This window comes from Schistocerca gregaria, chromosome 7, assembly GCF_023897955.1.
Source record: "Schistocerca gregaria isolate iqSchGreg1 chromosome 7, iqSchGreg1.2, whole genome shotgun sequence".
Taxonomy (NCBI): domain Eukaryota; kingdom Metazoa; phylum Arthropoda; class Insecta; order Orthoptera; family Acrididae; genus Schistocerca; species Schistocerca gregaria.
The window spans coordinates 398023716-398038600 of record NC_064926.1 but is presented as its reverse complement, the minus strand read 5'-3'; positions in this window follow the sequence as shown (position 1 = coordinate 398038600).

Sequence of the window (14885 nt, the reverse complement as noted above, 5' to 3'; positions counted from 1 at the left end):
TCCTCTAGACGACCGAATAGCGAACTAATACTTAGTATGTGTTGGACAGCTTTCGTGATTAAGTGGAAATTTGACAATGGATATGGAGGTGCGTTTGCGTTGAACTGTTATTCCCTCTCGTGTAAATTGTTTAGGTAACTGCATCTGCAGATTTGGCGCCTTTATTTAGTTGAGAGATCGATTATGGCATGTGGATCTAGTACGTGAAAGAGAGTTGGCTTGTAAATTGTAGGCATTACTTGGAATCTGTTACATCAGCGAGATCGGTATTCGCCAGTGCAAATACCATTTTTCATATGTTTGTTTCTAGTTACTCAGTAGTCTAGACTACGCTCCACCTAGCAAAAGTTTCGGGTTTGTAGAGAAATAATTTCCAGTCTATATCTTTGTTGCGCGAGTGATCGGAAGGCTACTGCTATGTACTTGATATCGAGAAGTACCGCGAAAATAATATTACGGTAAACCATGCGAAAATACTTGTTCTTGTATTCAGGCTCCTGTCATCAGTGGGAGAGCGGTGTAATTGAGTAGGAGTATTGCCGTATTTGACGATATGTATGGCACTTTGCGAGGTTTAATTGCCGGTGTAATATGGTGATAAGTGTAAAATAGCTTTCTTGCCGCTGAGTCATGTCTGTAGAAAGAATGAAAAGGTGTACGGTGCTTCCCTAGGACTGATGAGAATTGTGAAATATAGTGTGTGTGTGTGTGTGTGTGTGTGTGTGTGTGTGTGTGTGTGTGTGTGTGTGTGTGTGTGTGTGTGTGTATTAGAGATTAGATTAATACTTGTTCCATAGATCATGAATACGACACTTCGTAATGATGTGGAACGTGTCAGGTTAAAGAAAGATGTCTGTACAAGATATTACATTACACAAAATATTGCATGACACTAATGCTTAAGTTAGTTTTTTTCCCTCCCTTAATTTATATCTAAAAATTCAGCCAATAAGGAGAAGGAGTTGTCATCTAGAAATTCTGTTAATTTATTTTTAAATGTTGGTTGACTATCTGTCAGGCTTTTGATGCTGTTTGGTAGGTGACCAAAGACTTTTGTGGCAGCATAATTTACCCCCATCTGTGCCAAAGTCAGATTTAACCCTGCATAGTGAAGATCATCCTTCCTCCTGGTGTTACAGCTGTGCACACTGCTATTACTCTTGAACTGGGCTGGATGATTAACAACAAATTTCATAAGTGAATATGTATACTGTGAGGTTACTGTGAGGATCCCTAGATCCTTAAATAGATGTCTGCAAGATGACCGTGGGTGGGCTCCAGCAATTATTCTGATTACACGTTTCTGAGCAATGAATACTTTTCTACTCAACGATGATTTACCCCAGAATATGATACCATACGAAAGCAGTGAATGAAAGTAGTCATAGTAAGCTAATTTACTGAGATTCTTATCACCAAAATTTGCAATAACCCTAATAGCATACGTAGCCGAACTCAGACGTTTCAGCAGACCATCAATGTGTAGCTTCCAGTTTAACCTCTCATCAATGGACACACCTAAAATTTTTGAAAATTCTTCCTTAGCTACAGACTTCTGTTCAAAGTCTATATTTATTACTGGAGTTGTTCCATTGTAAAGTTAGTGTGGTTTATGTTGTGGCATGACAAGGGAAGATGACTGCGTGTGCGATTATGAGGGACGTGTAGATTCAGCACATCGATAAGGGCGAGAGATATTTTGTGTGGAAAATTGTGCGCTATAGATATTGGGTTTTGTTCCACAAGCACAGCCGTCACGGGGAGACACAACCTGTACATACACTCCTGGAAATGGAAAAAAGAACACATTGACACCGGTGTGTCAGACCCACCATACTTGCTCCGGACACTGCGAGAGGGCTGTACAAGCAATGATCACACGCACGGCACAGCGGACACACCAGGAACCGCGGTGTTGGCCGTCGAATGGCGCTAGCTGCGCAGCATTTGCGCACCGCCGCCGTCAGTGTCAGCCAGTTTGCCGTGGCATACGGAGCTCCATCGCAGTCTTTAACACTGGTAGCATGCCGCGACAGTGTGGACGTGAACCGTATGTGCAGTTGACGGACTTTGAGCGAGGGCGTATAGTGGGCATGCGGGAGGCCGGGTGGACGTACCGCCGAATTGCTCAACACGTGGGGCGTGAGGTCTCCACAGTACATCGATGTTGTCGCCAGTGGTCGGCGGAAGGTGCATGTGCCCGTCGACCTGGGACCGGACCGCAGCGACGCACGGATGCACGCCAAGACCGTAGGATCCTACGCAGTGCCGTAGGGGACCGCACCGTCACTTCCCAGCAAATTAGGAACACTGTTGCTCCTGGGGTATCGGCGAGGACCATTCGCAACCGTCTCCATGAAGCTGCGCTACGGTCCCGCACACCGTTAGGCCGTCTTCCGCTCACGCCCCAACATCGTGCAGCCTGCCTTCAGTGGTGTCGCGACAGGCGTGAATGGAGGGACGAATGGAGACGTGTCGTCTTCAGCGATGAGAGTCGCTTCTGCCTTGGTGCCAATGATGGTCGTATGCGTGTTTGGCGCCGGTGCAGGTGAGCGCCACAATCAGGACTGCATACGACCGAGGCACACAGGGCCAACACCCGGCACATGGTGTGGGGAGCGATCTCCTACACTGGCCGTACACCTCTGGTGATCGTCGAGGGGACACTGAATAATGCACGGTACATCCAAACCGTCATCGAACCCATCGTTCTACCATTCCTAGACCGGCAAGGGAACTTGCTGTTCCAACAGGACAATGCACGTCCGCATGTATCTCGTGCCACCCAACGTGCTCTAGAAGGTGTGTGTCAACTACCCTGGCCAGCAAGGTCTCCGGACCTGTCCCCCATTGAGCATGTTTGGGACTGGATGAAGCGTCGTCTCACGTGGTCTGCACGTCCAGCACGAACGCTGGTCAAACTGAGGCGCCAGGTGGAAATGGCATGGCAAGCCGTTCCACAGGACTACATCCAGCATTTCTACGATCGTCTCCATGGGAGAATAGCAGTCTGCATTGCTGCGAAAGGTGGATATACACTGTACTAGTGCCGACATTGTGCATGCTCTGTTGCCTGTGTCCATGTGCCTGTGGTTCTGTCAGTGTGATCATGTGATGTATCTGATCCCAGGAATGTGTCAATAAAGTTTCCCCTTCCTGGGACAATGAATTCAGGTGTTCTTATTTCAATTTCCAGGAGTGTAGATTGGTGTCAGACTGTATCAGAAATTGTAATATTTAATTGTAGTTACACTGGTAAATATGTTCCTGGCTTCCAATATTCTTGTGAGTCTCATATGATCTGAAGACGACTGTGGTGTGCGTACGGTAAGACCTTCGGTACACACGCCATCAGATTATTTGACATGTCGCTCTAACGAAGTAGGCGAGTGTCAGAACTTGATTAATTTTCGCACACATTTATTAAACTAATAACAAGCCTAAAAATTACTTAACTTGGTTCTGGATGCTATTACAATTGACAATCTGAAATTCCTTTGGTCTTGGTATGTTGATCTTATTCTCACATATCTCTGATACTACAGTGTCTATACATTTATCTTCATGGATATGTACAGGAATATGATAGTCTTATTAGGCGCAGACTGAAACTTGAATGTAGACTAATGCAGACTGAGTAATCGGAGGTCTGTACACTCGTTATGATACCTCGAGCGTTAAGGTATCACTGCGCGAGTGTGATACGCGAGGAGAAAAGGGTCTACGTTAGCAGCAATCCCATTGGCTGCATTAAATATTAATACGCGGATCGACGGAAGCAGAATTTGGTCCGTTTTTATGGCAGCGCCATCTCGTAGTGCGGAGACGGACGAGCGCTGCGCCTGCGCTGTTGTGCTTAGCGGGGCGCGCTCTAGTGGGAAAGTTGTGTACGCGCTGACTACGCGGAACTATGTGCACAACAACGACTTTGTCGGTTTAACTGTTAATGCAATTTAGCGATCTGTGCAAAATAATTTTACCGCTGAAAGTCTCGTCTTCAGAAAGAAAGAAAAGCTGGATGGTGCTTCGATGCTGGTATCATCAGTAATTCGGCGGGTAAATTCGATAAGAGCCAATTATAATGCTCTATTCATTCACATCCTTTGTGCTGGGATACAGGACCATCTACATAGCGGTGAGAACGTTTGCGTATGTTGAGAGCAGGAAGGGTAACACATGGAGTATGTGCCATGTTAGGAGCGTTGGGAGAGTGCATTCGACGTTATTTTCGTAATCAGGTTCTGTTAGGGCAAGAATTTTCCTGCATACAAGCTGAGGCATCAAAAAAAGCGAGTGTTAAGTATTTCTGGGACACTATACAATTTCCGCGAGGTCGACTGAGTTTTTCTTTTTTTTTTATATAGTCATGTGACATGAGTATAAGATGAAGTCTTAGATGGCGAGTCACCATGCAGACATTTCGCGGCGAGCTATCAGTCACGCTGGGCTGTTAAGCAGAGTAGCAATGAGCCCTGTGCTATCATCAAAGGTAAACACAAGTGCTGTTCCGAGGTGTCCCGCGTATGGGGGCTGCGCCTTGGAGTTCTGTGACGTCAGTATATAACAGTGGCTGTATACCTGAAAATAGATGCAACTTTCACATGCGTCCGGCTGTGGCTCGTGGCTGACAGCAATTGCGTCCCTGCTAGGCCGCGCCAGCACCTTTGTCTACGTGAACACGTATTGTGGCAGGAATTTATCTGGTTTAAAATACGAAAGGGATGTCGCCACCTCTTGCCTGAGGGCACCTGTGTGTCGTTTGACAGCTGACAGCCGCGTCCCTTGGCGGGGATTGCGGCTAACCTCCTGTGCGCTCTATTGGACAGGGGTGTTGGACGGTGCTTGTGCATGCCTTTGTTGTATCATTTTGCAAGCAGGTCTAAGCCGCGCTGTGCGTTATTTGTATTGATTTCGTGTCTACACATCTAAGTACTGTATTATTTAGGAGGAATCATGTGCGTGCTGAAATTATTTCGGAATATTAGTTGTTTGCATGTCTGCAGACTGTGTGTTGTGACCCCCAAACACATCAGGGCGAGTGTTTTGTGTCAGTGTGCTAAATATACTCCATCCCTAAATAAAATCTTCCAAAATAGACTGCACTCCTTACTTACTCTCCCCAGCAGCCCAGTGCAGCCTGAGTCAGTTTCGCATCACTTTCCCCCCTACAGACCACCATCCTAGATTAGGTCACAGGAGGTATGGCAGTACCCTGTGGTGGCAGTAATGTGTACTAGGTCATTTGGAGTCTAGATCTCGTTGTGGAGACATTGCTTGCAAAATAAAAACTTATGTCCATCAATGCCAGAGTCGTTTCCCCACCATTTCCCCCCACCGTCTTGGATTATATCGTGCACTGTGCACGTTAGACCTCAGTGCACGTTAGCCCGACAACATGGGCTGGTAAGGGGATGTGGCGGTCGTTTGAGGATCGTGGTGGAGACTATAATGCTTCCGTCAAAGTCCAGGTGGGAGTGGCATTCACGAACATTAATTCAAAGTCCCCAGTAGCACTCTCTGGTGGTGTCAATATGTACTAGGCCTTGTTGTGAACACATTGTATGCCACCATCTTGGATAACAGTATTTGCGTGACCTGTTGTCACAACAGTGTCCTCTGGTGCCAGTACCGGGTACTAGCTCCAGACCGTGTGGTGAACTGTTTGCCGCCATCTTGGATTACGTCAGACGAAAGCGCCCTCCGGTGGTGGCGATGTGTGCTAAGTCAGTTGGAGTCCGGAACATGTGGTGAACACACTGAATGGCCAAATTGTATGAAAATCATTAAATAAAGACTTTCGTCAAAGTCCTTTTCGTATGAATCCTTAGGAGGTGGCGGTCGGTTGACTGAGGCTAGTACAAATGTTCTTTCACGCCGTTTTCTTAGCTTAGTAGAGATGTGCCGACTGATCTTTGTTTACCACCAAAATTCAAACTTGGCGTCAGTTCATAGGAGGAGGTGATAGTCCGATGAATGTGGTTAGCCTAATTGGCCTATCTTCCCGCAATTTTCTTAGGTTAGTAGAGAAAACAGTGGTGTGATGCATTATCATGTTGGGATTTGAACTTCCTGCCCTTTTTTCTGGGGAGGGGAGAGATTTACTAGCGGTTGAGGTGTTAATTAATCGATCAATTTAATTAAGGAGTCAATCAAATTGATAAGGGTGAGAGGGGGCCCTATTCCAATAACTCAGACCTGAAAGTGTACCTGTTGCAGTGAGGGGAGTGGGGGGGTGGGGACAGGGAACAATAGGTTAAGTGCCTGTCAAAGGAGAACAATATTTTGCCCCTGAGTGCACACCTGGTCCTGGATATAGGCAACCAGCAGTAACAAAATGTGCTTGTGAACCATGTAGCCCCCCCCCCCCCCCCTACATACCATCTATAGTTTAGGTCCATCCACGTACTCCTCACACGGTCCTAAAGACTCGGTTAACCCCAAAGTTCTCCACTGTCACTTCCTCTCGGTTCTTGACATGTACTGGGACCATGAAGTGGTTTATACTGATGCCTCCATGGCTGATGGCCATGTTGGCTTTGCGTATGTTCATGGAGGACATATTGACCAGCACTCTTTGCCAGATCGCTGCAGTGTTTTCACTGCAGTGCTGGCAGCCATTTCTCGAGCTCTTGAGTGCATCCACTTACGACCTGGCGAGTTGTTTCTCCTCTGTACAGACTCCTTGAGCAGCCCACGACCTATTGGCCAGCTACCATGCTACCAGTGCCATCCTTTGGAAGTGACCATCCAGGAGTCCGTCTATGCCCTGGAACGGTCCAGTCGTTCCGTGATGTTGGCGTGGACCCCAGGCCACGTCGGAATCCCAGGAAATGAACTTGCTGACAGGCTGGCAGAACAGGCTACACAGGAACCGCTTCTGTAGATCACCATCCCTGTAACTGACATGCGATCATTATTACATCATAAGGTTTTTCAGCTTTGGGAGACGGAATGGCATAATCTCAGAATGCAAAACAAACTGCATCTGTTATAATCTGTTATAATCGGGCATCTTTTAAAAAGAAGAAAGAAAAACGACGGTAATGTCCTCTTTCCACGATAATAGGCGTAGTCAAGTTTCTTTTAGTTTTATGAACAAAGTTGTTAAATTCGACTGCAGAATACGATTTGCATCTCATTTTACAACCTCTAACGATGTACACTGCTACCGATTACCGATTTTCAAAATTCATGTCCACCTTGCATAAAATGAGGGAGAAAAACCATCCACTATTTTGATGCAAAAACTACCGATCACCAGTGTCCTACATATTTCATCAGTAAGGTAGAGAATTAACTCTGAAGAAAAGAACCTATATTAATCAATTTATTTCAACTTGGACAAATTACACGATATTAGAGCGTCTCTTGTTGAAATCAGTGTCTGCAAATAAATTGTAACACATGTGCGTATTAAAAACATTTAAAGCATATGAAATAACATTAGAGAATAGTCTTTAACGCCATTAGTTTACACAATTATTTTACGTCTGACAATAAAAAGCTGAAATTCAAGAGAACGTTGCTGTTTTGTACAGTATGGCAGGTCCCTTTTTACCAATGTGATGCTATATCGCACTGCCGTTTTAGACAAATCGTGAGAACATGTCTTGTAATGGAGCTTCCTATACGATATTACCCCGTCTCTCTCTTCCACTATATCGAGAACAAATACTGTGTGCTTACAATTGACTTTTTGCCCTGTAACTCTCCTTTACCAATATGTCTGTAAATTTTGTAAGCAATTCCATCATCACAGCCTGATTCATACAATCTACTCAAATGTTGGGAAAAAACATATTTCTAGGTTCCAAAACAAGCTATAATTCCAGTGGTGTCTACTTCACAATTAGAGGTTATGAAGAATGAAATAATACAGCACGTGCAGTGAAACTTATTTTTGAACCTATTATAATGATAGAAAAGAAACAGTTAAAATTCCACGATAACAGATACGGCCTATTTCCATTGGTTTCAGGAGCAAAGTTGGAATTTTTGGAAACGATTTGCATCAAAACTTTAATCTGTTATACCACGCCTTGTAATGAAACCTGCTGTAAGATTTTATCTTTTTGCTGATTTATCTAGAAACAAATGGTCTGCATGATGGCATGTATCATATTACATATACATGTATCACACCATTGGAGCAGGTGGCCAGTGGTCAAAGTTGCTTGCACATACCTGCATGAAGTTTTGTTGACTATACTGGAGGTAGACTAAGCCCAACATCCTGGCAATCACAACAGAAGGTTCCTGCGTTGTTCATCCATTAGCAGTTTAATACACGGATTTTTTTTTTTTCAACTGTAATATGATCTAAGCAGTGTATGACTACAGGTTTGTATAACGAAATAGACTTTTTGTTACAATGACTTCGAACTGTATGTCAGGTGCTAAGACAACATCGTTTCGATCCACTGGCTCTCAAAGAAAGCTGAGCATCGCATGGTGTAAATTATGCAGTGTCCGGTAGGATGGTAGAAATAAAACACAGATGTTTCTCATTCATAAAAATGTGAAACACATCGGAACTTACGGAACAGTGGAAGTCTGGGCCATAGTAGTGTGTTTCAAAGAGCTATTCGAAGGTGATGACGTATACAGTTAATCTCATCTTTCACAGTGATGGGGTAGCAGATGTCTAGTGTTACACCAAGACACCCCTCAAACTACCGATGTAAAACACAAGTGTCTTGCACTACATTATATGGACACGGAAAGAAACGTGCCCTTTATCCACAGTCGGGTGTTGTAACTACCATTTCATACAAATTAGCTCCGAACCAGAGCAGCACATCTGACATTCATATCATGTGAATTCAACGGCTAAGGAGTGTTTATCAAACACAATTCATTACATCAATATGGTGTTGCACTCCTAGTGAAACAGGAGGTACGGACTTAATCAGACTAAAGATGGCGCCATCTCCCGAGCTGGAGAGGCACCCAGTGTCTTCAAAATGAATGACAAGTGAGTCTCCCTTAATTGGATCCGATGATTGCTATACTTTCAGAGACTTTAGAAAGGGTAAATATGCAATTAAATTTTTCCTCTGATTACAACGCTGACGAGTTAGTGAAGCATATTACATTCCAAATGAGTATACATGCTAATGGCAGCATAGCAGCTGACAGTGGCATCATAAAGAATTTATACTGAGGTATGAGGTTAGGGATCATTGAAATAGATTGGTAGAAGGTGTGAGGTAGACTAACGTATATCGAAGGGAGTTTAGAGAGTTGAGTAAGACACTCTTCCCCCTCCCCCCCTCCCCCCTCGTTTGCCAATAAGTAACACCTTGATGGTGGGCAGAATCGTCGCCGTCATGACAGGCTATCCGGTAACGCCGCTGTAAAATTTAAAAAAAATTAAATGAGCTCTATGGAAATACGCACGCGACAGCATCAGCTATGTATTGAAATTCACTAAGTATTTTCTGTGTGTTAGCAGATCCTGCCATAGATACCTGGTCATAATGAGTCAGACCATACCGCTTTTATAGCGAATCTCGCATGTAGTGATCGGTAGTCGTAACTGCAAAGAGCACTAACCAATACTACATGTAAGCTGTATAAAAGGGCTTACGCAGAATCGCGGGACACTGATCGGCAAGGGTGTTAACGAGGTGAGTGAGTGAGTGAGTGAGTGAGTGAGTGAGATATATATATATATATATATATATATATATATATATATATATATATATATATATATATATATATATATATACCTGAAAAGCATTAAGTACAATGCTAAGCGAGGAACTTGATATCACATCGAATATTCAATCTAAAAGAAACTTCCGCATGTTACTAGTAAGCGTAACAGTACGGGTAGGGTTTTTGATATCAATAAAAGATTTAAGAAATAGATCTAGCAACAATCTTTTTTTTTTTTTTTTTTTCCTCATGCGGCGTTGTTCTCAGTTGTTCAATATTGCTACCACCCAAAAGTGAACTAACATAGTTAGATTTCTTTAGGAATCAAGTACTGCCGACATAAATGGAAATGACCATACTGTATAATTCGATTGAAATTTGCTGTCAATGAGCAGTAGGGAAAATAATAGTCGAATTAGTTTATCCATCCAAGAACGTATAATAGATGGAATCGAGGCCTCGTATGCCATTAGGTGCCTATCAAACTACTAATTGAAGTATAGACTTTTAATATTAATTTTACACGGAGGCTACTGTACTTACAGAATTTGAAACATACTTTGCCATAGACGTGTACAAAGAAAAGAAAGTATGTCTGAACTTGTTAAGTCGTAAAAGCATGTACATGCATCCATATTGTTAACTCTGATAATACCTTCACCATGATGCATAAAAATCAGCAAGAAGTGAAAAATCGGAAATTCCCCGACTCGCACTTCGCTAATATTGGTACCAACACCGACCAGGTGCTGTGGTTGAAATGACGCACGAAAGCAGCAAGTCTGTGAAATCGCAACCAAGGGACGTCCATGTTTGCATGATTCGCAGGGACGAATGCGACCAAACAAATATACTGTTTATTAGCGTAATTTACGACATTTTCTGTGGGAGTAACTTGAAAAGCGTCAAAGCTTTTCATGTTTATAATTAAAGGAGATAATTGCTTTTAAAATCAGTCATTAGTTTATTGCAATATATGAAGTGTGATGGAGGTGAGTTATTGTGTCATTAAGCATCGGTAGAGGGCTATGATTCTTCTCTTTGCAAACTTCGTACACTTTGTGCATGAAATGTATTCTTCTTATGCGTTCTTAGCTGGGAAGGCCGGCGACCAGGTGGACGCAGGTAGTGAGCGGCGGTCTCGCGCCTATGTCGGCACACTTCACAGAGGGCACCCAGAGGATTAGCGACAGGCGAAGACGCTGTATACATCAACACGGTGCCAAGGGAAGCAGTGGACATTCGTACGTGTGCCCGAGGCAGCGGAAACTACAAACTTCGAGCGAAAAAGAGTTTTTTCACGATTCTAGGTAATGCGGACAGAGTGGCGAGTTGAATTGCAACAGCACGACTTGGGTGTCCAAGAATCTTTGGTGGGCCGGGGAATTTTGACCGTTTCCCGCGAGCAGACCACCTGGGAACGTAGCGGCAATACTCAGAGGGAGAAGTCACTGTGTTACACAGTGTCGCTCTCTATTCCTCGCGGAATGCGACGGCAAGGAGGGAGGAAATTTTGAAAGGGACTTCTTCATTGGCAAGAATCTAATGTTCGCTTTGAAAAATAGTATGAGCTACGTAATTTGCGGAAGGGCAGAGACAAGACGCTGCAGAGGAGCGGCTCTCTCTCCAGGTGCGAGGAGCGCACTAGTATTGGGCATTCCGGATAATGCTTCTGAGGAGGCAGGAGTTCACTCTTGAATGCTTCCGATTAGTCGCAACGATGCTCCTATCGCTTCTCATGAGACAATGCACTTTTCATTCGTCGCAAACAGCGTAGAGGGTAAAGTCTGTCAGATCCAATCAGGATCACATTTTGATTTACTACATGTCCGATGATGGTAGTACTGTTAGAACGGTTTTGAGCTTTGTTTAATGCAGTTTCGCGTAGGTTTGCACTTGCAGATGGATGCATACCGTCGTCCAGTAATGATAACTTCCATTAGCAGTTTTTGCCACTATTTTCAGCGCAGGGCATGTTAGATGCTATCAACTACGTCGCCGGCAGAATCTTAATGCAGCCGCACGCGCGGGCCGGAGTGGCTAAGTGGTTCTAGGCGCTTCAGTCCGGAACGTAGTGGCCGGGTGGTTCTAGGCGCTTCAGTCCGAAACCGCACTGCTGCTACGGTCGCAGATTCGAATCCTGCCTCGGGCATGGATGTGTGTGTGATGTCCTTAGGTTAGTTAGGTTTAAGTAGTTCTAAATTCGAGGGAACAGATGACCTCAGATGTTAAGTCCAATAGTGCTCAGAGCCATTTGAGCTATTTTTGAACCAGCCGCACGCAGTCAGCCGACTCCACCGCCACGCGGACCACGCTATGAACATGGTAATACAGAAAACGCCCGCTTTCCTAGGTGCGCATTCTTCTTTTGCTTTCTTCAATTTGTTTGCAATGTGCAAGATGCTCATAAAGACGCAAGGCACTGTATTCACCGTTTGCCCGCTAAGAGAGTCATATGTTCAGATGTTTTTTTTCTTTTTCTTTTAATTCGGTCCTCATTTATTACACGAGGTCAACCTGTCTCGTATAATTTATTTATATGTTAAATTAGAATGAAGTCATACAATGCTCATGTTTAAAGGCAAATGCCATGGTAGGCACCTTATATAATCCATTTGTTGTGAGCTCTTGGTGTCAATTCAATTCTATTTTTTATATACTTTCTACAGTATCTGGCGACCCAAATTGTTTTATTTTTGTTTATTATTATTTGAATAATTTTTGAGTAAATGTTTCATGAATTTGATAACATTTCAATAATTATTGCCTGTGCAGTTTCACTGAATAAACCACTTGTAAGTTGAACAGCACTCCTTGCATTTCATTTATAGAATCTAAATAAAATTCACACCTCCCACACGAGATATCTTGCAAACTTTGTGCTCATTTACCTCCGCTACCACAAAATTTGAAGTAAGTCCCCTCATTTACTTTCAATAGCCACGACTTTCTCTGTTACATCAAAATATATTTGATTTAGGTTATTCCTCGAAAAATAAGACCAAAAGATGTGCAATTTCAGTGTAAAAAAATTAATAGGAATAATGTCAATATTTATTATAATTCTATTAATTTAAGTGATCACCTCATCTATCTCCCAATAATTTGAAGGTTATAGCTTTGGTTTGATGAATTTGTAGTGCAGATCCTGTAGTGCCTATACTTTCTCATCTGAGGTTACTTTACGTGATAAAAAGGCATTCGCATTGTACTATAAGAGAAAGGTGATTTCTCTTGAGCAGATCCAGTGAATCATTTTATTGAATTTCGGGCAAGAGCGAGACTCGTCCCTATTAATATGAAGCTAGGTGTTTCGTCCTAGAAATTTCTTCGGACATTTCGTCACAGTCATATATATATCGAATCAGTAGAGAGTTGACAGCAGCTGGGTAACATTTTGTGCTGTGTATGGTGATAAAGCTATTTGAACAGAGAATGGTAAGAAAACGGTTTTTCTCGTTTTTCATTGTTACTAACTCTTCAGGTTTTGATGGGCACTTAACGCACTAACCTACATTCATCTGAATCAGGACACTCAAGAACTAGCGCATGTAATGAACTTTGGTCATTCTACTAGGAAAGAACATTCGCTGACCAGCTTGCTAATTGGTCAAGAGCATAGGGACTGGGAACACTTCAGAGAGCCGATAGTGATAGTTGCAAATACACAGTGCATCACCAGTCGCCAATCACACTGGTGGAGGAAAGAGAACATTTTACACTGAGGGCAGTCAGTTACATTGGTGATGGTCTCTGTGCGCTCTCGCGTGTGCGCTTTGATTGGGAACTAAAGCGCATTGAGAAGTGCTCAAGCGCTGTTTACTAACTTCGCCTGGAAGGATTACACACACATTTTTTGTACCGATCTGAGTATTCATTCAAGTTCCGCCTGCGGTTCAAACACCACCGCTTATAAACACTGTGATTCCCTTATCATCGCCCGACACCGTCTCCTCCTCCTCCTCCTCCTCCTCCTCCTCCTCCTCTTCCAGCTGAAACTCTTCTCTTATTTCACTTCATAGCTCCTCATCTGCGGATAACATCGAAACGGATGTATACAGAGTTGAATTTATTGAAACACTTGCATGATTCTAAATGCCTAGAAATATTTTCGACTACATTGAAAGCATGCGGGGTCAAATTCTTTGGTATTGCACTCTGTATTGGTAACATCAAGGGTGCAATAGGGATTCCTCGGTGAAATGCAGAGGAGAGAGCGGATTGGTGGAAAGAGTATATTGAAGGCCTCTATAAGAGCGAGGACTTGTCTTAACGGTCCATAAAGACAGTCCTGATCGTTCATCACAGTAAAATTGCAGTGTTTTTTTTCAAAGTCTGAGAAATAAAAGAAATTGCACTTGGAAGTAGTGGATTTCTAAGCAGTCTTGAAGAAGTAGTGTTGTCCTTCCAATGAAAGACAGTGCTGACTCTTGACATGCAGACAGGTAATGGGCCACAGCAGAGTCAGTCGACGTTGAAGACTATCGGTAGGTAGGTCATCAGAGCAGACCCACTGTAGTCCTGGTAGAGATTACTATTGGTGGGCCACCAGAGGTGCAGACCCACTGCAGTCCTTGTAGAAATAATGGTATTGGTGGGTCATCAAAGGTGCAGACCCACTGTAGTCCTTGTAGAGATGGCCAGCAGCCATCTGTTTGACTGTGCAGGCGCACAATCACCATTGAAGAGTCTTGCGGATAATATAGCAAGCCCATAACCACCACTTGTGCACTCACAAAAATTATTTTTGAAATGTCCTTACAACCAGCAATGCTGTTATCCAGTCCCTTACTGAATTATTAACACATGTGCAAACACTATCAGTCCCTACTTCTCACATATTGTCCATATACTATGACCAACGGAAACGTGTGAAGTGAAATGTAATTTACAAGTTACTTAATTTGATGAACTGGTGTCAATTACAATTTTATAACATAAGAATACAATAACAAAGGTACAAAATATATCATTAAAGAACATAACAGTACAGATAACTTTTGCAGTAATACAGGCTTTACAAAAGAATCGAAATAACAAATACATCAGTGTTACAAAAAATTTCGACATAAGTACATACATAAAGATCAGAATAACTTTTGAAACATTAACTTCACACATGAGCATTAGAACAAAACAGAATAAATAATGTGTAAACATCTTTACAAAGTAAATAAAATGTTATTAACGCAAATTATATTTGAGGATAACAGTATTCCTCA